At 41.3% G+C, this 22,705-nt stretch overlaps 1 protein-coding gene and 1 long non-coding RNA gene across 15 annotated transcripts in view; one reads left to right on the top strand and one right to left on the bottom strand.

Annotated features, from left to right (window-relative positions):
- The window catches only part of SLC6A1 (solute carrier family 6 member 1), a 164,900-nt gene that overhangs the window by 139,198 nt on the left and 2,997 nt on the right, over positions 1 to 22,705 (bottom strand). For 2 of the 14 annotated variants that reach the window (XM_039481419.1, XM_039481421.1), the window contains exons 1-3: positions 11,021 to 11,324; positions 8,575 to 8,732; positions 7,745 to 8,098 (exon numbers count right to left, since the gene is read on the bottom strand). The gene's annotated coding sequence lies outside the window, so the exon portion shown is untranslated. Of the gene's footprint in view, positions 1 to 7,744; positions 8,099 to 8,574; positions 8,733 to 11,020; positions 11,358 to 12,732; positions 12,911 to 13,082; positions 13,229 to 22,705 lie in introns of those variants that run through there. The other 12 variants (XM_039481412.1, XM_039481411.1, XM_039481416.1 and 9 more) reach the window with 12 other exon arrangements.
- The window catches only part of LOC120368820, a 42,340-nt gene continuing 41,616 nt past the window's right edge, over positions 21,982 to 22,705 (top strand). The window contains exon 1 of the long non-coding RNA XR_005582802.1: positions 21,982 to 22,110. This is a non-coding gene — a long non-coding RNA (uncharacterized LOC120368820). The remainder of the gene's footprint in view (positions 22,111 to 22,705) is intronic.

The raw sequence follows: 22,705 nt of genomic DNA, 5'->3' as shown, positions 1-22,705 counted from the left end.
ACTGCCTTAAAAAGTCAAGCTATAAAGAACAAGGTAATGTTTAATTCAAACCTATGACTGGTGTAGGCAAGTAAGTGTATAGTTTACCACACTCTCCCAGGGGTTCAACACTGGGAGGGCAGATTAATTTGCATTCAGATTCCCTAGGATGGCCTGAATCAGTCAATGTCCTGAAGAAGACCAGTTCCTGGCAAGCACCACCCAATCTTGGGCAGCAGAGAACCCCCTGGTAGAATGAGGCTTAAAGGCACATTGTGGTGCTGTGACTCTCATGGAAAAAATTTTCTTCCTCCAGGGTCGTGAGTCTGAGTTACTGTCATGGAATTAATCTGACCAACAAAGTGCACCTAGGCAGGGAACAGATAATGCCTCAGATTGAACACAATGTCTTTGAGCTCATGGGCCCAATTCTCATCTGATGTAACTAAGTGTAGCTTCACTGACTCCAATGGAGCCTTGCTGATTTACACCTACAGAGGAGCTGGTCCTACGTGTCTTTTTTTTTTTTTTGCCAAATTATTACCTTTTCTTAATTTAGGACCCAGAAATCGTTGAACATAGAACTTTTAGTGAAATAAGTCATTTTTTAAAATAAAATTCAGACACTTTTTGATAAAATAACCAATATTGTGAAAAAGAGCCACTGATGAATTCTTTCCTGAGTGAATGATCCATCTGGGCCAGGCCTTTTGATATTGTGATAAATGTGAATGTGAAGCATTAAACAAACAAAATAAAAAAACTGACTAAAACAAAACTAGATTTGGCCAAGCAGGACATGTTAAACTAGAAGTTCCATTGATTTTGGCTCCCTCTTTAGCTTTTGAATCATTTGTGAACATGTCCTGTTAGCTGTGAATGTTTTCATTGTGTGTGTAAATGTTCACCAAATATATTGAATGAATATAGTAACATATCAAACAAATTCTAATCTGGCCAAGCCTAGACGAGTGTACACCAATAATGATACAAAGAGGAGGAACACTGAGGAATGAGGACAATGTAGAAGACATCTGGATGACAAGATGCTTTGCTAAATATCATGGGTCTGATCACACACCCACAGAAGCCAATGGCAGAATTCCCATTGGCTTCAGTTGTGCAGGATCAGCCTAGCCGTGCCACCTGAAGTGGTTTCTTGGGGGTTCAGGCTCGTATTCCACAACAGTACTTAGGCACCTAACTCCCATCTGATTTAAATACCTTTGAGGATCTGGTCTAGGTGTACAGGTTAATGATTTTAGTTTATTTCACCACTGAACACCTGGGTCAAATTCTGGTCTGTTGGAGCTCACAGATGAACTGGAGTTTGGTATCTCTAGGGATCTGCTCAAAAGAAGCTCAGGACTCTAAGTGTAGGGTTAATCCAGATCAAGAGCCATGTGGGGAAGCAGGCACAGTCCTGCTAATAGTGGGTGAAATTTATATTAGCTCACAAGGTCTATGCACCACTTACATCCCACTTGACCCCCATTTTGAGGATTTAAATGGGACAGAAGTGCCTTGTGCTGTCCCTCTGCACACAGGAGTGTTTTCCCACACTATTTTTCCAGTGTAAATTAGAGGACTAAAAAGAGTCACAGTGTGACTATTGATGATGAAATATCATTTAACTCAATTAGAAAAAGCCCACAATAATTGTAGGATCATATCTGGTATAAACTACCCTTATAATAATGCCCCCCCCCCAAATCAAACCTAAACAAAATACAGTTAGTTTTCAAGGTACTCTAAGTTCAGAGATGTTTTGGATGCAGTTAGTCTGCTTAGTAAGCCACAATTACGTTGTAGATGGAACGTGCATTGTAAAATACATTTACGTGAATACTCAAAACTCTTGCAATCAATATGCAGCACAGATCTCTCCACTATAGCAGGTACATTATCTTGTATGGCACATGCCTGGTTACCAAGGCAACCAGTATCCTTCAACCAACTCTATTATTATGGCTATTACAGGCTTTTAGAATCTCTGGTGTCCAAGACATCACTCAGGGCTACTTTGTGTTAATAACCCTCAAGTATAGATGCAAACAGAAAAGCAAAAAATACAGCAAACTCTGCTTTGCTGATAAACAGTATTAGAAGGCAGAGGTGGCCTGGGAAATTAAATTCAATCAGCTAAGGGGAAGCAACTCTTATATAACAATCTTTATTAAGTCAGACAAATGTAGTGACAGTTCATTGCAGACATTCAATTCTGAAGATGAATCATTGTCTCAGTAAATCTGATGGTGGAGAATGGCTATGGTACGAATTATATGAAAGATAAAATCTTTCTGCAAATCTGTAGCATTGCAATATTAATTTCTCATTACTGCAGATATCAAACATGCCTATGAAAAAGGATTGAAGTAAGCTATAAATGTATCAACAAAATGAAGGAAGAAAATTATTTCGATTTTACCTTTTCATGTTGTCTATTGAATTTAGAGCGTTTTGATGTGCTACTATCAAATTTATTATCTTTACAGTATAATCTGAATTTGATTAATATAAATTGTCCCAGAACACTTTGGGAAAACATTCTATATCAATAATTGTCCAGGCCATTTTTGTATATAAGCATTTCCACATCAAAGCATTCCTACAACCTCATTATGCTCTGTACAGCTTAATTCAAAGTCTCCCTGAGCCACCAACCAGGGAATTTCAGGCAGATAATAAGTAACCTAATTTATTAAAACAATCCTTGCCAAGTCATCCGATAAGTTGCTAGCTAGAAAATGTGAACTACATGCTGGGCAGGGTAGGAGGGATGATGCTTTGAAAGCAGTGGTTTCATGGGCGCTATGAAAAACTCAGACATGCTCTACACTAGAAAGTGTACCAATTGCAGACAAAAGGGTTTCTGAGCTTGTGCAGAATATGAATGATTCCTACTTACCCTTAAACTGTGCTCAGCACTGTTTCAGAAACCATGGTTATACTGAACTAGTTCTGAACATAATTTGTCCTTGACTATTCTAGCTACATCTTGCACCAATTGTCAGCAAGAGGCAAAATGCCTACTGTGAGCCGGAGAGTCAGTCTGCAGAGTTAACACCTCATAGAGATGAATAGAACCACTCTGCACCTCTCTTAAGATCCATTCCCTCCTATAGGGCCATAGAAGAGCTAGCATGGTTCCAGGGCATAGAGAGGGTGGGGACAGAACTTTGAAAGCTCACACATCAGATGTACAAGCGTTTTGCCCTGTGGAGTCCGGCTCCTGTGCACTCCTTGAGTAGCAACTGGGTAGTGGCTCCACTCATGGAATATGGCCTATCGTGTGCTCAGGTTGGAGTTACAATTTGGACTTTAAGCAGTTCACAACCGCCTACTGTTTCAGGCTGGTTGGCTGTGGATACATGAAGACAGCACTACACTGGGGTCACATTTGGAAAGATTTCTTTCCATTGCCTAGATGAAAGTCCAAACACTCCAGAGGTTGATGTGAAACTTTCCTACGCCCCCTTGGTCAGCGAGTTTGTTAAGCACTCAGGAAAGCCAACAGAAAAATCACTTCATATGTTCACCAATAACATTAACATCATACACTTCTGTCCGAATTATCAGTCAGACTTAAGCTTGGTCTCCCTTGCTGCCCATATGTTTTGTGCCTGCAGTTAACAGGAGACAATCCACCGCTTAGTCTGCTAAGCACCCAGTTTCAGACACAAATATCGTACATAGCTTTCCAAGTGCTAGATATGTGGCAACAATTACCTGCAGGCACAATTTCTGCATTGCAACAGAAGTGAGGCCATCATGTGAGCTATATAAACTTAAAACATCTTTAAAGTTTTAACTGAAAGCTCACTCTGTCCTTCAATTTTAGGGTCAAAACTCCTTACTCGTACAAAACTCCTAGTGAAATCAACAGGTCAAAGCTTGCTCTTAAGTTATATAGTCCAGAGCAAAATTTGGCCTGGAGAAAAAACTTAGGGCCATATTGTGCCTGACCATTATATAAGTGAACAATGAGGGGTAGAGGGCACAAAGAGCTCCCCAATCACCCCTACGCAGGCCAGGTAAGAGCTGAGCAAAATTCCAGCCTCTGTGCCACTGGGCATACTTTGAATGCTCCCTCTCTGTGCTGCAGGGGGAGCAAGGTATTGCTAAGGGGATGGAGAGGAGGTGAGAGAGACCTTGGTCCTTCCCTCCCTCATATGCACCTCAGTTAAGCCAGATTGTTGGCTGCCCAAAGGGGAGTAAACTAGTAAACTGTACTCCACAAAGAGACAATAATGGTTGCACAGGCTTTGTGCATCCGAAAGTGCCCCAAAGAAGAATGGCTCATTAGTCATCCTTTACTGTGGGATGTGTGCACTCTGAACAGTCAAGCTCATAAAGAATCTGGCCCGAGTAAATACTGCTATCATTCATTTAAAACATTAAAATGTTTAAAAACATTAATAGTTGTAACTTATTTATTATGTTGTTTATTTTGTTGAATTAATAGTGGCTTGATATATACATAAAATTAGCATTATTATTAGCATAAATACTAAACAAAATTAGGATTCAGACTATCTTAACCTTTTGCACTCTGCTGAAAAGGAGGAACATATCAAATGAATAACACACACCTACTACTTGAGGGTCCATCCCCCCCACTATCCTTCTAGTTATATAAACACATAATTTAGATAATAAAATGTTTATTTTAGTTTCCCGAGGTTTCAGGATTATAAATATTTTCCCCAGCTGCATATTCATCAAAGTAACCCCCTCTGGTCATTCGGAATTATTTAAATTATAATTAAAAGTATTCATCTGATTGTATCTACCCCTCGCTGGCGTTTATAACATTTACTCGTACATGAGGCTGCAAAGCCTCCGCATGTTTTCAGTAATGTCTGTGCTGATCATCAGTGCAGTAGTAGGAATCTGTGCATCTTTGCCTTGCTGAATGTCTCCTTAGGCTTTCAATGGCCTGAAAAGAAATTCAGGAAAAGAGAAACATACTAAACAGTGCCCCCTTGCTGTTGACCAAAGATGGAGGCCATGTTTTTAACCCTAAAATGTTTTCACCATCCAGGATTAGAGTTTCCAGTTCACTATAAACATTAGAAAGAAAATGAAGTCACTTGGTGGAAAAAATGGGATTATAGTAGTGAGAAATTTAAAAGACATACCAGACAGATACCATCCACCTGTAGGCAAGCATATCAGTTATGAGATTGATGCTATACCCCCATTGTAGACAGAAAAATCTAGTAATCTAATAACAGTCCCAAGATTCTGGTTTGTAAGGAAATCTTAATACACTCTCTGATCCACAAAGTATCAATTCTGAGTTCTAAAGACACTTAAATTGCAATAGAAATGTCACAATTCCACACACACCACATAAAAACAGTACACTTTTACATGGCATAAATGCAGAATACACATATTTGAAAAAAGGTTCACATCTTGGGGTCAGTTGTGTTATTTTATTTAAACAAGAGAGATGTACAAGTCAATGGAAGGAATGCAGGATCAGCCCTTGTGATAGAAAATCTTATATTTCTGTTTTCTCCCTTAAAAGCCACAAAGAGATGGAATGTAACAGACATACAGTCTGTCTGAAAAGGTATGTTTACTTTTTAAAATGAAACTTCCCAAGAAAATAGGTTTCTGACATGTACTCTTGCTTCTGATTGAATATTCAACCATTCCAAAAGAGGCTCTTCTACCTTTTTACTGTGCACAGTTTTTCTCTTGTCACATTAGTTTACGGAGCTATATAATTAACTATTATATACATACTGGGAATAATTTGCCTTTGCAGTGTCTGCCAATATCAAATGGAATTAATACTTTTTCTATTTAAAAAAAATCTTTACTCCCTTCCTTATGTACCCTTATTACAACATCTGCTGTGTTTTTAACAAGTGGTGTAAAAAAAAAAAAGTAAAAACTTGACCAGATTTCTCCATATTTTAAATTACATATTTTTCATAAAATATGATAATCAAAATAATATAGCTTAAAAGTACAGAGGTGGGGCTTGATTTTATTTATGGTATTCTTTACATCTGATGAATCATTCAAATTTATATTTATCGACCTATTTTTAAACAAGGATCATTCTATAGTTTAGGTTACACTCAGGCTTAAGTAACAAAGTGTGAAGGTTATAAAAAATAACTGGATTTCTTGCGAATAAAATTGTGAGAGTAAAAGTTAAACATTTATTCACAATTTGAAATGACTAAAAATATACTGTAGTGTTTTTAATTCATTGTCCAGCAACAGATATTCTTTTTGAGAAGTGATTCAGTGCCTCAAAATGATTTCAGAACAATAAACATGGAAATGAGTCTCCTGCTTATTGAGATTTAAATCTTAAAGTTAAATTGTCAAGACCTACATCTGAATCTATGTAGTGGATAATGCCTACTTAAAGTCAGATAGAAATATGGTTTTGATTATTTACTCTATTTTCATGAACAACAGTTGCACATCTGGGTTTCTTAAGAGCAAGACAAATATTCCATTTACAAAATGCTGAAGTGAATACTGGAAGTGGTTTAGCAGCTGGTGTGCAACATTTGCCTTTTACCACAGAATCTACATCTTTTGTGCATTCCAGGTTTCCAAATGAAAATACATATGATGGGTTTTGTATTGCAGAACTATGAGTGAACCAATATGAAAGCAGAATTATAGCTAAACCCTGCAGAGTCTCTTCATGTTAAAAGCTGATCACACTGGCAGTGTGAGAAATTGGAACAGAAACATAGTCAGACAATTTAAATTCTGATTTCTATGTTGGGCCAGTTACCCTGGGCAGAATCCAAAGTATTACCATGAAAGCTAATGAAGTTACTCCAGCTATACTAGTGTTACTGAGCAGTATTTAGTCCCTGGCTTACAGATTACACAATTACCATTGCCGATGCTGTCAGCATCCTCATTTTCACAAGCTTGTGTATTTGCCTCATTTTAAATAATTGTTACAATCATTACAAATTAGTTTTGCATCACCACAAAATATCCCTACAAAATGCTAGTGGTTCTTTGCAATCTCACACATTTCATTGCTAACACTACTATTTACAAATCAATGTTTGAACTTCTTGATACTTTTGAATTTGTGGAGGAAAAAACCTAAAATGACTTTTTAATCATTTTCAGCACTAGTAAGTTTAGGACCAAATCCTGAAAGAAAACTTCCCCTGAAGTTAACAGAAGTTTTGCATCAATTAGTCAAGTTGATTTGCTCCCTAACCTAAGGAGACATCATAACTTTTGATTTATCTGAAAGAAACACACTTCTAAAGAGTGGCTATACATTTTGTTCCTATTAAGTGAACCAGTAAAAACAGTGTGAAGAAGTCTCATGTTCCGTGATGAATTCCTTTATAGAGTAAACATGGAAAAATACTAAAAGTTGATTTATGAGCAGTAATAACCTATTCAATGTCTACATTTATTCTGATTTAGAGCCCAAAACAAAATGGGAAACAAGCATAACATTTTCTGCCTACTCATATCCTTTTCAGATTAAGATAATTCTTTAGAGAGCAAATGGAACAGAATATTTCAGTCACTATACTGTTTTTACTTTTGAAATGTATTAATTTGTGTTAACTATTAGACATAACATAGATACAGTAACTGCTGATTTGCATGAAGTTCTGCTTTACATCCTTTTGAATTTTTACATAATGTAATGATAGCAGACAAGATGTGCAGTTTTTGTATTATATCAGTACAATGACAAGATATTATTGCCTCATTTTCATTTTCGTTAACAATTGCCACAACTGACCTTGTTTTTCCAAAATGAATTCTGTCACAGTAATGAAAATGTTCATTGTCCTTCTCTGTTTGGCCAAATTGGTGCAGTCATCTCATGTTCAAGAAGGTCATCATTGCAGTAACAGTCATCATGCTTTGATAGTCTCTAGTAGAAAGCATTCAGAAAAGGTTCTGAGATGCTTGGCTTTCCATATTTTATATAACCAAATGTGTCACTGCATTACAGCACAACCATGTAAATGTCATTGGAGATCATCTAAAATTCAGTCAGAAGGCATAGATGTTTCACAAAGTCCAAACCCATCTTTTGTTTTGAATGTGCAATGCAGGCACAAGCTAGAAGATTCACAGCATGTGGCAAATCCTGAGAGGAGAGTGAAAAGAAGTTTCCATGGAATATTATCAAATCAGGATTCTCTCTAACACCAGGGTTCTATTGTTCGTTCATACTTGAGTCATTTTAGAACAGGTTTACAGCTCATGAAAATTTGTCATTTCAGGCAAGATGGGTGCAGACAGGCTTATGGGATTTATTTAGAAATGTATCTGGCACCAATAACTTGTGGGTGCCTACCATTTATGGATTCAATTATAAAACAACCACCCCCCTTGCTTGTTAACAATGCCTATGTCCAATCACTACTCAACCATTCCTAATACAACACTGGTGAACTACAGAAGTTGACAGGCTTGCTGATGTAACATTTCTCTGTCTTAAGTAAATAGGTTGATCTCATTAATTCAACTCAACGCCAGATCTTGCATTGAGATTAGCCTGTCCACGGTTATTAAATCATTGGCTTCTTTTGAAATGTAGTTCTATGAAGCCATGATATTTACCAAACTTGGTGGTTGTCTTTGAGAATCAAAGATGAGAGCAGTAACTGCAGTCACCAGGATGGTGCTTATAAGAGGTGGACTTCATTCTTTAACACCCAATAAAGAACCAACAGCAACATGAAAACAACGCTTTCCCCTGTCTTTCATCATGCGTAATACTTGTATAAAGAGAGATAAAGCAGAATTTACACACGCACACACACAAATGAAATAAAAACCTTCCAAGTTTACTAAGAACAGTTCACTTAAGCTGATAGCTGAATCTCAGAATTATTTCATATTTATTATATTCAATTATTGAGTAAGATAAGAGGGTGTATAAAATCAGCTGCATATGATTTATCATATACTTATAGAATTCTATAAGTATTTATAGATCTGTGCAAAAATACCCACGCTGCTCTATAAACCAGCAGCCTACCCTGGCCATCATTTAAATGACATGTCTTTCCTTTTAAAACCCTTGCTTTAGTGGGATAAACATGATACCAAAAATTTGTACTAAAAATTAAAAAATGTACCAGATTACCTTATGAAAAATAATGAAATTTTCTTACAGAAATTTAAATGAAGGAACAATTCCATTATAAACGGGGTTTACTATAATCAGAATTACAATGTTCACACAATAATGCACTGAAAAATTTTAGGATTGTTGCTCTGCTTCTCAATAAACCGAGTTTCATTAAGTCTAAGCTCATGATAGGAGTATTCTGCTGTATTAATACAACTATATCAGAGGTTCAACTATTTTAATTAGAGTTTATAGTTATCAATATAGAAAACGAACATTGCAATTATCATCAGATCATACCCAGTTACAGTTATAGCTAATATTTTGGTTTGATTGGTAGGTTTTTTGGGGGGGAAGCTTTCAGATATATTTGTGCTTAATGATCAACATTTGCCAACCTGGGTGCCTAAACTCAGGTATCCAAACCCATATTTGGGTACATAAATAAAAATGGCCTGATTTTCAGAAGCGCTGAACTTCCACAAATCCAACTGAAGTGAGTGTAAACTGAATATGCCCAGCACCTTTGAAAATCAAGTCACCTTTACTTAGGTGTCTACACATGGATTTAGCAGCACCAGGTTTGAAAATATTGGTCAATGTCTACACTTCTAGATACGTTCTCCACAGTTGAAGTTTCATCATCTAAGTCCTTAAATTCTAAGGAGATCAGGATCAGTCCATTGCTCCTACATGTCCCCCTGCGCCTTCCAAAAAGGAATGTCTTTTTTTGCTGGAACTCAGTGTTATTCACTGAAATTTGCCATGCAGGTCAGGCAGTCCCCTGAAGGGAAGGGAGAATTTTAAGACATGCATATCAAATCTCATTACTGTTCTTTTATGAGAATCAATCAAATGAAGGATGTGATGATGTCATTATGACGTCATCTATTTAGGGATTAAAAATCATCGCTTCTTGGCAATTGAAACAGTCTAATAGAGAACAAAGAAAGCACTGGAAGAGGTTATGATCTGTTCCATTTACTGTAGGATAAACTAATCATTTCGTCCTGAAAAACAAGGCATGTTGTAGTTTAATTCTACCTGTTGTTTCAAATAATAAGATAGTTCTATTTTTCCTATACCTTATGTCAATCCAACTGCTTTTTTAGTAGCCATTTGAGAAAAAAACAAGTAACAAATTTGTTCCATTCCTGGTATTTTCTTTTGGGTTTTTTTGGCAATATCCGAACATGTAATGCCCCAAAACCTTTTTTCTACAGATGAGCAGTGTCTGCCTCTAAGGAAAAAGCTCACGTGCTGCAAACAAAGCTAATCTTATTTTTTTTAAAGAAAAATCTTTATTTTAAAATAAACCCCAATAATCTCATACTTCTAAAGTCAAGCGGCCCTAAGTCTAACAGCAGAAAAGTAGAAATTACACTAGCTATATTAATTCTAATAAAATAAGCTAGAAACATCCATTCCACAAGGCTCTGATATCTGTAAAGATTCTATGAAGCTTCTTTCTCCCTTAAAAGAAAAAAAGCTTTGTTCATGAAAAAGAAATTTGTCATGCTATTTCTGGCGCCTATTTCTGGGCATCCAAAAAGGGTTAGATGCCCGGAATCTATGCCTGACCTGTTTTTCTTTAAAGTTCACTCGGCTCTATTGAGAACATAGATTTAAATCTAAGTTCAAATGCAGCTAAGCAAAGAAATAAGTGAATTGAAATTACAACTCTTGGAAACACATTAACAACCTATAAATATGTTACTAAGCTATCTCTATGTTTTCAAATCAGTATGTTTTTTAATTTTAGACCAAAACTGAAGCGCAATCATGTTGATTTAAAATGTTATCTCATCTTCTGTAAAAAAAAATATGTTTATTAAGACACTGGGAAAATTTTATGTCATCATATCTAGCGTTTCATTGCGTGTTTTCCCGATACATATGATTCAGATAGTATCCAAAGAATGCTCAACTTACTCTTGAAAAAACCTCTGCTCGTTTTTGTTCAATGAATTGTTCTTTATAAAACAGGGCAATATTATAGCTTGTTAAACAGATCTAAACAATGACTCTGTTCATTTAAAAAAATTAATTATAGTTCACCTATTTTTTTTCAAGAACTGTTTCATACATAACAAAAGGACTGACAATATGCAAGTTACATTTAACATACAAGAAAACATCCATATAGATATAATTTTTTTTAAAAAAATCTAATTTCCAGCACTTTCACTGTACATATTGTTAAACAGACACACTTCACTCTTTTCAAACATTAACACCATCAACTGAAGTTCATGAACATATTTAGCTGAATGAACAATTTCTCTTTAAAATCCAGATGCAGACTGCTCTGTCAACCATTCCCTTAGCATCTCATTTGAAATTTGTGTCTTCATAGAACATTTGTCACATTCCAATGCATTGTTTAGAGAAAAATATTCCAACCACTACAATCTAGATCTCCAATAACGCCTCACCACCCTTCCTCAAACAATAAAAAAAACAACTCAAACAAAAATAAAAAAGATGGTGAAGAGCATCAGAACCATCAACGCCTATTATTTTGTAAACAGGTTAACTATCATGTTCATGAAATAAAAGTGACATAAACAGTAGCTCTTTCATGTAAGAGTCTGATATTATTTTAGTCATTCAAGTTAACAACACCATTTTGTTTCATGTTGACAACTTTTTGATCTCTTCACCCTGTCTACTTCAATAGAACAAAGATTTAACATTAACAAGAAGTCAGTGTTTAGCTTAGTGAATAACAAAATGAGGAACAGAGAGAACTGATTCAGTTCTTGCTAGGGGCTTAAGAGTGCCTGTGAGACCTAACTACTTCTGCAATCCAAAATGTACAGGTAAAAATCAGGTTAGGCTGGGGTTAAACACCTTCAAGCAGTTACCCTCTGAGGAGAAAACTGGGAACAGGAATGACTTTGCACTGGCATTAGGCAAATTCCTGTTCATTGACCTTCATTACCAAAGCTCTTGGCATCTAGGAGCATCCCAAGCATTCTGTGTCACTGTTGATAACATTGTGGAGGAAAGCAACATGACAGGGTGCAAATAGGGAGAAAATAGGAAATGTTCAGCACATAGCTCAGCAAGAAGACAAATCTATGTGATAGGCTGATATGCAGTATTCCTAACAGGTGTCTGGTGGTTGCTTTACATACATATAATAAATAATATACGCATGTGCAGCAAAGCTAACTCTAAATCTATAACCTGGTCTTTTAAATGAAGGAATAGTCCTCTAAGATTTGATATAATGAAATCTATGATTATAGCTACTACCAGGATATCACAGTTTCAATTCCACCTTAGTTGCCTTTTTATAGTTGCCAAGAGTCTTAGATTTCCTTTTTGCAACTGTCCACAATTTGATATTGTTGCATATAAGCCCCCCCCCCATGTAGTTACCTGCAGTAAAATTGTGTGTTATTTTTAAGATGGGAATAGAAACTGAGCTTGATATTTAGTTCGCCCTGTAGAAAATCCTAAATTTTGATTAAAGCAAATTTTTATGCACATCACACAAAGCATTAAGATAGCTTGTAAACCAAACTTTCAGGAACATCTCACCCATTACACACTAGACTGTTTTCAAAAATTCTGCATTTCAGAACTGCACAAGCAACACAAATCATGCCCCACACATCATACTCCCCGCAACGTACTGGAGGGTGTAAATGAACTTCAGGCAAGTGTCGCAGACACAGTGAGCTCGCGGGCACAGAGCTGGCCTCAGAGCAGACTCAGGCGAGAGGCACGAGCAGGACAGGTGATGCCACAGGTAGAGGCTCTTCTCAGGGCAGGACCCAGTGCCAGGGACGGGCTCGCTGGGGGGCGTCGTTCCCAGAGAGAACCCCTGAGTGTAACGGACCCAACCGTCACCGCCAACCCCGACACTTCTCCGTCCATCCGCCCCCGGCTCCAGCCAAGCACCCCGGGACCGCGGGGCGCGGAGAAACCGCCCAGCAGCAGCTCTGGCTGGGGCAGCTGCTGCGGGAGGGGGAACCGCTCGCACCTACCTGCCGGGCTCCCGAGGAGGCTGCTGCCGCCGCCGCTGGCAGATGTGCCGGAGCCCGCCCGCGCGCGCCGCTCGCCCTGCCCGACAGGACTGTTCCTGGGAAGCTCGGCGCCGGCTGCACACTCCGGGCTCTGGCTCGCCCTCCCCGCGCAGCGCGCGCGAGCCCACCCGGAGGAGGGGAGCCGGGCCGAGCGGCCCCGCCCCCACCGCCTGGGTCCTGCACCTGGGGCCGGCCCCCGTCACCTCGCCCGGGCGTCCCGCGCCGCCGGCCGGGCCGGAGCTTGGACCCCGTCCGAGAACGGGGCGGGTCTCGGGCAGCCCCAGCCCGGCCTGGCAGAGACCCTGCGCCGGGCACGTGTCGGCCGCCTGCCCGTGCCCCCGGCCCCGGGGCAGGATGGGGGGCAGCGCTGGGGGGGATGGGGCAGCGGGGGCGGGGTGCTGCTGGCGAGGTGAGGAGGCGGCTCAGCAGGTGCCGATCAGAGACAGCTGCAAAGGGGGAGGGGGCGGCGGAGGCGCTGGGGTGACTGTGGGATGGGGCAAAGGAGCAGCTCAGAGGGCAGCAAGTGGGGGGCTTAGTGGCCCCCCACTGGAACGGGCAGAGGAGGTGAGGGGCCAAGTGGGGAAGGATGGAGGGGCCGGAGGGGGATGGGGCAGGAGCAAGCGGCTGGCTATAGCGATAGGCTAGGCTGGGCCCACGGGAAAGGGGTCTGCTGTGGTTTGAGAGATGTCCCCTTTTCCACCAGGAGAGACTACAGGCAGTAGTGGGATTTGCTGTCTACACAGCAGACTTTTCCCAGGCAGGAACCGCCCTGGAGGGGTGTCTCGTAGACTGGGTGGTTCTAGCTGGTGGAGGGATCCTGGTCTAGCTCCCTGGGTGGATCTTGAGCACAGCTACCTCTGACCCCCTAGTGCATTTGTCTAGGTGCCAACAAGCCCAGAGCAACCCTCTTTTTCATGGCACCTCAACCCAAAGAGCAGATGACGGGGTCATTAATCTTCAATGCTTCCTTATTCAACTTCCCTGACAGTACAGTAAAAGGGCTTTCCCGGCTGGAAGGTCTGTGGAGGTGGGGAACATTCCTCCAGCAGACTAGCCCAAATCAACAGTGTTTGCTTTGTACAGTAACTCCTTATTTAACATTGTAGTTATGTTCCTGAAAAAATGCGACTTTAAGAGAAACAATGTTAAGTGAATCCAATTTCCCCATAAGAATGAATGTAAATTAGGGGGGTTAGGTTTCAGGGAAATTTTTTTCACCAGACAAAAGACTATATTATATACACACCCATGCACAGTATAAGTTTTTAAACAAATAATTTAATACTGGTACACAGTGATGATGATTGTGAAGCTTGGTTGAGGTGGAGGAGTCAGAGGGTGGGATATTTCCCTTGCTGATAAGTGATGAACTAGCAAGTAGCTGAGCCCTCAAAGGTTAACTCTCTTACTCTGCAAAGCAGCAGGAATGACGGGAGATATGTGTATTTCCCTTAACTACATTGCCTTGTTAATTAAATCAGCTTGCTGAGATGGCAGCTGCTTCAAGCACCCTCCATCCTGAGCCCTGCTTTATGGAAGATGGGGTAAGTGGGGTGCAGGAGCAGGGGAAAGAGACACCCTGACATAAGCCCCTCCCCTTTCTTCCCTCCCCCACCACAGCAAGCAGTATTCTTGGGGAGCAGCTCCAAAGCAGAGGGCAGGAGCAGCACATGGCAGTGGGGGGAGGGACACAGCTGAACTGCAGGTAGCTCCTGCATAGGGAACTTAGGGGGCTGCCAGTCCACCCTGGTTCCAAGCCCCCACCAGCTAGCTGCAACAGGCTACTCTTCCTGCAAGCAGTAGACAAAACAGGTGGCTGCCAAACAACATTAGAAGGGAACATTACACAACTTTAAATGTCCATGTTCCGTTAATTGATCAGCAACAAACATTAACCAGGACAACTTTAAGTGAGGAGTTACTGTACTGAAACTTTAATAAATAATAGTAATAATAAATAATAAAAAGCACCCTCATGTTATTCATGCTCTGCTACATTCCTCTATTCAAGTTAGTTCCCCTACAGAAGGCTTCCACACATACAGATGTTCAGGAAATGTTTTTTCCAGCCCATGAACATTTTTTTTTAATTAAGAAAATTCCCATCTCACATTAGGACAAAGATGAAATCTTGAAAAATTTAATGAATCACATTTTTAAGTAGTTTTGATCAATTGAAACATTTTGAAATTGAAACAATGTTCAGATTTTTTTTCTAGTTACCTTAACTTTCTAAACAAAAAGTTGGTCCAAACCCCACAACCAAAATTTTTCATTTAAGAATGTCAAAACAATACCTCTCTGCAATTTAAAAACTTTTTTCCAACCTTTTTTGAGTTGAAAAATTAATTGAAACTGACTGTTTTCATGAAAAGTTTCAGTTACAACAAGTCAGCATTTCCCAATGACAAAATATTTTATTGAAAATTCCCAACTAGCTCTATTTATAAGGCATTTATAAATGTAGTACCCGATAGTATCAAAACACATTCTTCCTTGTCAAAAATGTCCGACTTAAAAGCCAAATGTTCTCCTATGTAACTGAATTTCATAAACTACAGTTAGACTATAGCTATGTGAGAGAAGTGACAACATCTAGGGAAAAAAAATGTTGGTGTCGACTTCCCAAGGGTCCATTTGAAATGAGTGGAAGATGTGACAACTAGTAACAGGATTTCAGCAAGAGAAATTGAGGACATCTTACAGGGTTTTTTCCAAGATAAGTCAGTTTGTTTTATTTCAGATAAGGTCCTACTTTTGCTAATCTTTGGGAAAGCTGCTTTCTTTCTGCGGCTGTGTCAGCTTTGCTTTTGACCAAGCTGCCAAAATAGGCACATTTTAGGAATACCTCAACCATGATTTCTCTATTCTGCTTATCCATCAAAAAGAAGCAAGCAATTGAAATGTGTTTCTAATCATCATAAAGGTGTTTACTCAGCACCATTTACTATATGGTGATATTTTCTGATTCTCTGAATTCAGCACTAACAAAACATAGGGTAAATAGCATACCAGATTAATGCTGCTGTTCTGGAAGAAGTTACTAACATGGCAGCCTCTTTCAATATCTTTAATCACTGGTGCTGAATATTTCTTGTGTTGCAACCTGTTACAAGAGAAATGAAGGTTTGGGAAACTAGTCAAAATGAAGTGATGGAGATATAACCAACCATGGGCCATATACACTAAGGTTCTTACAGTAGGCCAAAATCTGCCTTGAAGCATGTATGAGTAATTCCTATTGATTTCAGGAGAGATCACCTGCAACTATCATTCAGTATTCTGTCCTCAGATAAGACCATGGGAGTTTTGCATGAATAAGTACTGAGTAATCCCTTCCCCCTCCCCATACACATTTCTATGGTGACATAAAATGAATTTTTAGTTTTCTTGAGCAAGTCTTTTTTTTTTAAAAAAAAAATAGGTTGTATGGCAGGCACCGTATTTGACTTAGCCTGTCCAGGGCAGGACCGTTTTTTACTGAGATTACACACTGGAGCCCTGATCCTGATTGTGTCCTCTTGGCACAACCATCATACGCCTAACATGTTATGGATGCTACTTGGGGGGAAAATAATGGTAATATGCTTTAGAAAGACTTCTAAAGAGGAAGACATTCATGCATGTCAGTTCTAGTCATGAACTTGCTTGAAATTTGCTGGACCGGACAGCAAATGTATCCATACATTAGCTCTGCTCTTCAAGACCATGCGGCCGCAAGATTGGATTATTATTGTTATGGCTAATCTTGGCCATTGATTGATGTGGATTCGGCTGCTTCTTACCCTAGAACAATATGAACTAGTCCCCATTTTTATATGTTTACATTCCACAGCCTTCTCCATACATTTATTGGGGAAATGAAAGAGAAATTTGATCTGGAGATGGTGTCTTTCGAAAATGTTTTGTGTCCATATCTACTGGATTCCAATAGCAATTCAGAGGGCTGATTACACCTACAAAGTAGACAGGTCTTAAACCATTAAGACTTTAGATGCCTTTGGGCATATCAGCTAGGCAATTGCTTTCCCGTATGGGTACTATCCCTTTAAGGAGACACAAAGGCCAAATTATCTGCTGGTGTAAATTGGTGCAACTGCATTGAAGCCAGTGGAGAAATGCCTGTTTACATCAAAAGAGATTTTGGTCCAGAACATTTAATTCAGTTTTACCAGAGCAGATATCTCCTTTTAGAAGAGTTCTTGGGAGATCATCCCACATGAATTCTTACCACCACTCTGCACCCTTCAGTCTTAAAAGTGAAATATCCCTTGATTTTATTACAACCTATCCAAAAGAAAGATATGAAGATAGCATGCTCCAGCTAGCCCCAGTGGAACAGCGGTTGGCTGCTGTCTGGAGGAGCCTTTTGTATGTCAAGAGCAATACCTTCAACATTACTCTGTCTATACTGTTAACATTCAAAATTGAGATCTTAGTCTCTAGCAGTCATCCCTGGTCCTCCTTTCCACTAGACTATGTGAAGCTCTCTTAACAGGGTTAGTGTTTGAGCTCTACATCAGTGTATCTTTCTCCACAACACAGGAGGGGATTGCTTGGGCCTGGAATTTGATGGCATGTAGGGCCCTATTCTCCTACTGAGGGATTAAAATAATTCCCATTGCAGTGGAAGAGTAAATGTCATATGTTATGTGGTGATGCTCAGGGCATCATTGCCATGTCCTCAAGGTCAAACAATGTTCACAGTGCAGGGCCGGCTCTAGGTTTTTTGCTGCCCCAAGCAAAAAAAAAAAAAATTTGTCTGCTCCCCTGCTTTTTTTTTTTTTTTGGCTTTTACACATTTGCACTTTGCAGTTTTGTTTTGACTGATTAAAATTTTTAAAAAATGAAAACAGAATTTGTAGTTAGTGAAATAAAACAATTCCCTACTAGTGTAATTAACATTTAATTTTAACAAGTAGTTTTCATTTTTGTCCTGGCATTTTAGCCCCATAACCACTGGCACCGACGCAAAACGGAAATTAGCACAAATGGCGCCAATAGGGCAGCACAGTACACACACGTCATCGTGATTTGAGTGACCATGTCACAACGTGACATGATATTTTTCACATCACACTCCTATTGCACTACTGTACTTGCCATAGGTAAGGCGCTAGTCATTGGGGCGAGAGAGCTCCCTACGAGCTCGGGTACACACTAGACCAGCCCTGCTGGTGTTTTCCCAGCGCTGAGGCCGCCCAGCTGAGAGCCCGAGGGGCATGCAATGGAGAGACCTCTGGGGCTGGAGGAGCCAAGGAAGAGGTGCTGGGCTTGCTGGACAGATGCTGCCCCTCTCTGCCAGGTTGCTCGCCCCCTGCAGGAGGGGAGGCAGAAGGAGACTCCAGGCACTGGAGTGCTGTGTGGGGCTGGGGAGGGAGGCAGCAGGCTCTGGGGCTCCAGCAGGCAGAAGCTCCCCAGGGGTCCCTGGGACCCTCCCACCTGGCCCAACTCTTACCTTGCTGCGGATCTGGCCTGAGGTGGATTCATGTCCCATCACCGCCACTCCCAGGGCCAGGGGTTGGGGCTGCTGCTGGATCCCAGCCCCGTTCATCCTTGGTCTTCGCCTTGGCCCCAGCATGAGCTGGGCTCAGCCCAGGCTGCTGCTCTGCTCCCCTCCTCTGGCAGGAGACAGCGCAGAGGGGAGGAGGAGGAGGCGGCGGCAGGCGGCAGAGGTGGGGACAAGCCGAGGAGGAGCGGCCCGCCCGGGTGCCATGTTCCCCCTGTCCTCTGCAGCTGGAGCCGGGCCACGCTACCAGCTCCCACCTGCGGGGGTGGCCGCTGACCACAGGAAAGCGGCAGGGACAAGCCGAGGAGGAGCGGCCCATCCTCTGCAGCTGGGGAAGGGCCGCGCTAGTGGCTCCCACCGCTCTTCCATGGTCAGCAGCCATCCCGCCCCATCCCGCAGGCGGAGCCGGTAGTGCAACCCTGCCCCAGCTGCAGAGGATGGGCCGCTCCTCCTCAGCTTGTTCACGCTGCTCTCCCACAGTCTGCAGCCACCCCCACCCTCCCAGGTGGAGCCAGTAGCACGGCCCTGCCCTGGCTGCAGAGGACGGGCCGCTCCTCAGCTTGCAGCAGTGGGGACAAGCTGAGGAGGAGCGGCCCGTCCTCTGCAGCTGGGGCAGGGCCACACTACTGGCTCCCACCTGAGGGGTGGGGGGTGGCTGCTGCCTGCAGGAGAGCAGCGGGGACATGTTCCCCACTTAGTCGGCTCCCTGCCCCGCCGCACTTGGCAGCAGAACAGGCTGGTTACATCCAGGGCAGTCAGGGCAGTCAGAATCCAGCCCAGGACACTGCTTGAGGTATGAGCTGAGGCCCCAGCATTATGCCGCCCCATATATTTTGCCGCCGTAGGCACCTGCTTGTTTAGCTGGTGCCTAGAGCCGCCCCTGTCACAGTGCCTTCTAACATCAATGAATCACTGACAAAATCTGTAACAGCTCAAGATAAACAAATATCCATCGCTTTGTCATAAATTTGTCAAAGGAAGACTGGATGTCTTTTTCCTATATTCTTGTTCCATAATGGATTCCCTCAAGCAGAAGGTATAGGTGGGTGGATTGATAGGCTATTGTTTGTCCTATCCCTGGGCAACAAATCCACCCAGCATTTGTGAACCATCTGGCCATAATCTATCTTCTAAATGTTTTTTTTCCCCCTCATCTCTCTGTAGACTCCAGACTTTTGGAGAATCAATGTTTAAAACATGTTCAACAAACAGCAATGTAAACATTGATGTTCAATACTAGGGAACATGGATAGAGGGGCTCACTCACAAAATTGCTTAATCATCATTATGATACACAAGTAGTTATGCCTGGGCTGACAGATTGCTCAGAATCATCAGTGACTTGCTTATGAGTTTTGATCTAGTAACTATGTTAACTGACTAATATTGTTGCCCATTAATTATGAGTGTTTATGTTGTGAGTAATAATTGGATTGTCCTGTTATCCTCTAATAGGCTGATTTTTTCCTTTCTATGTGGTCTCAGATGATATTAATATTTTAGTTGATGTCTATTTCCCTTACTTTTTAATTGTACCAGGGAACTAATAACACTGGTTTGTTGATATATTTGTTACTTCAGGGGCATATAGGGTCAGATTCTTCCATGGATCAGAACCTTAGTCCATGGCTAGCCCAATTGCCTTGTGTGGTTCTAGGCTAAATTCAAGCTATTCTGTTTGACTTAGTTTATTAATTTGGGGGCATATTCTCACTCAAGCTGAGTGGTCCTTTACTCCTTGAAAAGTTTTAACAGCCCATAGCTGAATTCTAGCTGTTCTCAACAGATTCCTCCAGCAACCTTCAGAATATACAAAGCACAAAGGTGGCTATAACAGTGTAACTATCTCCACAACCACCTCTCATGGCCCAGGATGGTGCTGCAGGCACCCTCCCTAAATTTCCCTCTGAGGTTCCTGGAAAGAATCTACTCACAGCAAAAGTCTAATCGAATATTGTCCCTCAGTGGAGAGAGAATTTATCCAACACAGTTAAGCTCCCAGAGTGAGCCCCCTTTTACTCAACTGTAGATTCAAGTTAAACAGCCCTTCTTCCTGGGACTACGTAGTTCCAGTCCTGACCTCCCTGATGGCAGGTTCACCCCTTTAGACCAAAGTTTCACAGTCCTCCTTCTGTGACTGCCTCCTTTCAGTCCTGGACTTCCTTGTCTTACAAATTCACTGCTTTATACCAGGGTTTCACAGACGTCCTCCTAGGGACTATGGCCTGGACCCACAAAGGACTTAGGCATTGAAACAGAAAGTGTCATAGCGCCTAACTTTTAGACACTTAAAAAAACCCTCATCACAGAAACAACACTGCGATCCACAAAGCCCGAGTTAGGCACCAAGGCTCACTCTACAATGAATAGAGAGAGACAGGTCCCTTAGAATGTGAGCGACAAAGCCAGCACACTAGGCAGGGAGCCATCTAAGCTAGCCAGTGGGAGATGCAGACAAGTGTGTGTCTTAACTCCCTCCCCTCTCACAGAGGTAGGCAGGGAGGCACCTGGTTTTACTTAGCAAGCCACAACAGGAACCCATCACATGGAGTCAGCCAGCTTAGGCACCTAGGTAGTTTCTTTGTATGAATGAGTCAGGTGCTGGCCTCACATTACACAAAATGGCTGGAGGAGGAGGCAGAAGAAGAGATGGTAGTGGCAACCACTTCATAAAACTTAGTCCACAGATTGCAGCACTCACCTGGAATATAGGAGAGACAGGTTCAAGTCTCCCCTCTGCCTGGAACAGATTCAACAAGAGAGACTGAGGGAGCCCCACATCAGAATATTCCATAGTTCAGTAGTGAGAGCACTGCCCTGAAGAATGTGGGAGACACCTGTTCAAATCCTCTCCCTTCCTCTGGCAGATAATGAAAACTCTTACTTAGAGATCTTGAAAGACATATTGCAGCAAAACAAGAAATACATATTTGTTGCATAGTGTTGCTTTACACCACAAAAAAGAGCTCACAACAATCATCCAGGGAGAAGATAGTCCTCATCCATTGAAACACCCAAGAGTTATGGGGGAGGAAAACTGAGTTTTTATCTCCTTGCTGAGCTTTCCTGAATGATGCAGGAATGCAGCAGGGTTCATCCTCAGGCAGAAGAACTGATGGTTCAGCCCCAGAAACCATAGCTCTCACAGGACCTTTGCACTGGTTCCCTACTCCAGCTCCTTAGTAGAGCAACTCTATTGGAACTGCATTGCCAGAAACTCTCCATCTGGTTTCTGCTTCCGGAATCTCCATATAAGCAGGAGAGTTAGGATGGATTGCCCAGGGTGGGTTTGGAGGCATGGAAAAGCTAATATGACAGGACGTTGCATGAAATTTTCTGCAGTGTCCCCAGAGAAGAAGCAGCTCAGATCTCACTCACTCCTGTCCCTGGATGATGCTGAGGTGGTGACTAACCTCCTTTTCCCTGTGGGACAAGGGCAATTTGGATATGGATGAGACTCAGTTATCACTCCCCAGGTATTTATTTTCACTCTCTGTTCATCTAAACTGAGTATGCAGTAATGTGCATTTAATGTAAAATGTTCCTGGGCACTAAGCAATACAAAGAGGGAAATGTGTTAGAATGCTCTTTGCACCAACACTATTGATATTCTCAAGATCTGTGACAGTTCCATTGAAGAAGCTGAAAATTGGTTTAAACTGGAAGCTGTTAGCTGTAGGCCTAAAGGAAAAAGTTGTTTTGTTAAATACAAAGCAAACTGGTACTTGTGTTGGCAGCTATCAAAACTCTTGAGGTCATTGTATTCACACTACTTTTAATACTGTTAAGCACTATACTACAAGATACAGGATTACATTTTCAACAGTGCTCTAGACAACATGATAGAGGAAACAGATTATTGCTTTGATCACTCTAATTGTGAACTGTGCAATTAGTGCCAGCATGCAGTTTTTGACACAAAATAGCCTTCTGGAAACTGAGAACTATCTCCTAGTTTCATATTTCATATTAAACTCATTTGATAATCAGATGGGAATCATGCTTCCATAAACAACTGAATATTTGGATCAGGCCTCTGTCACCATATTTCTGGCAACTAGCCATGGTTTC

Source organism: Mauremys reevesii, linkage group 7, assembly GCF_016161935.1.
Source record: "Mauremys reevesii isolate NIE-2019 linkage group 7, ASM1616193v1, whole genome shotgun sequence".
NCBI lineage: Eukaryota > Metazoa > Chordata > Testudines > Geoemydidae > Mauremys > Mauremys reevesii.
This window is presented reverse-complemented; position numbering and strand designations above follow the sequence as displayed.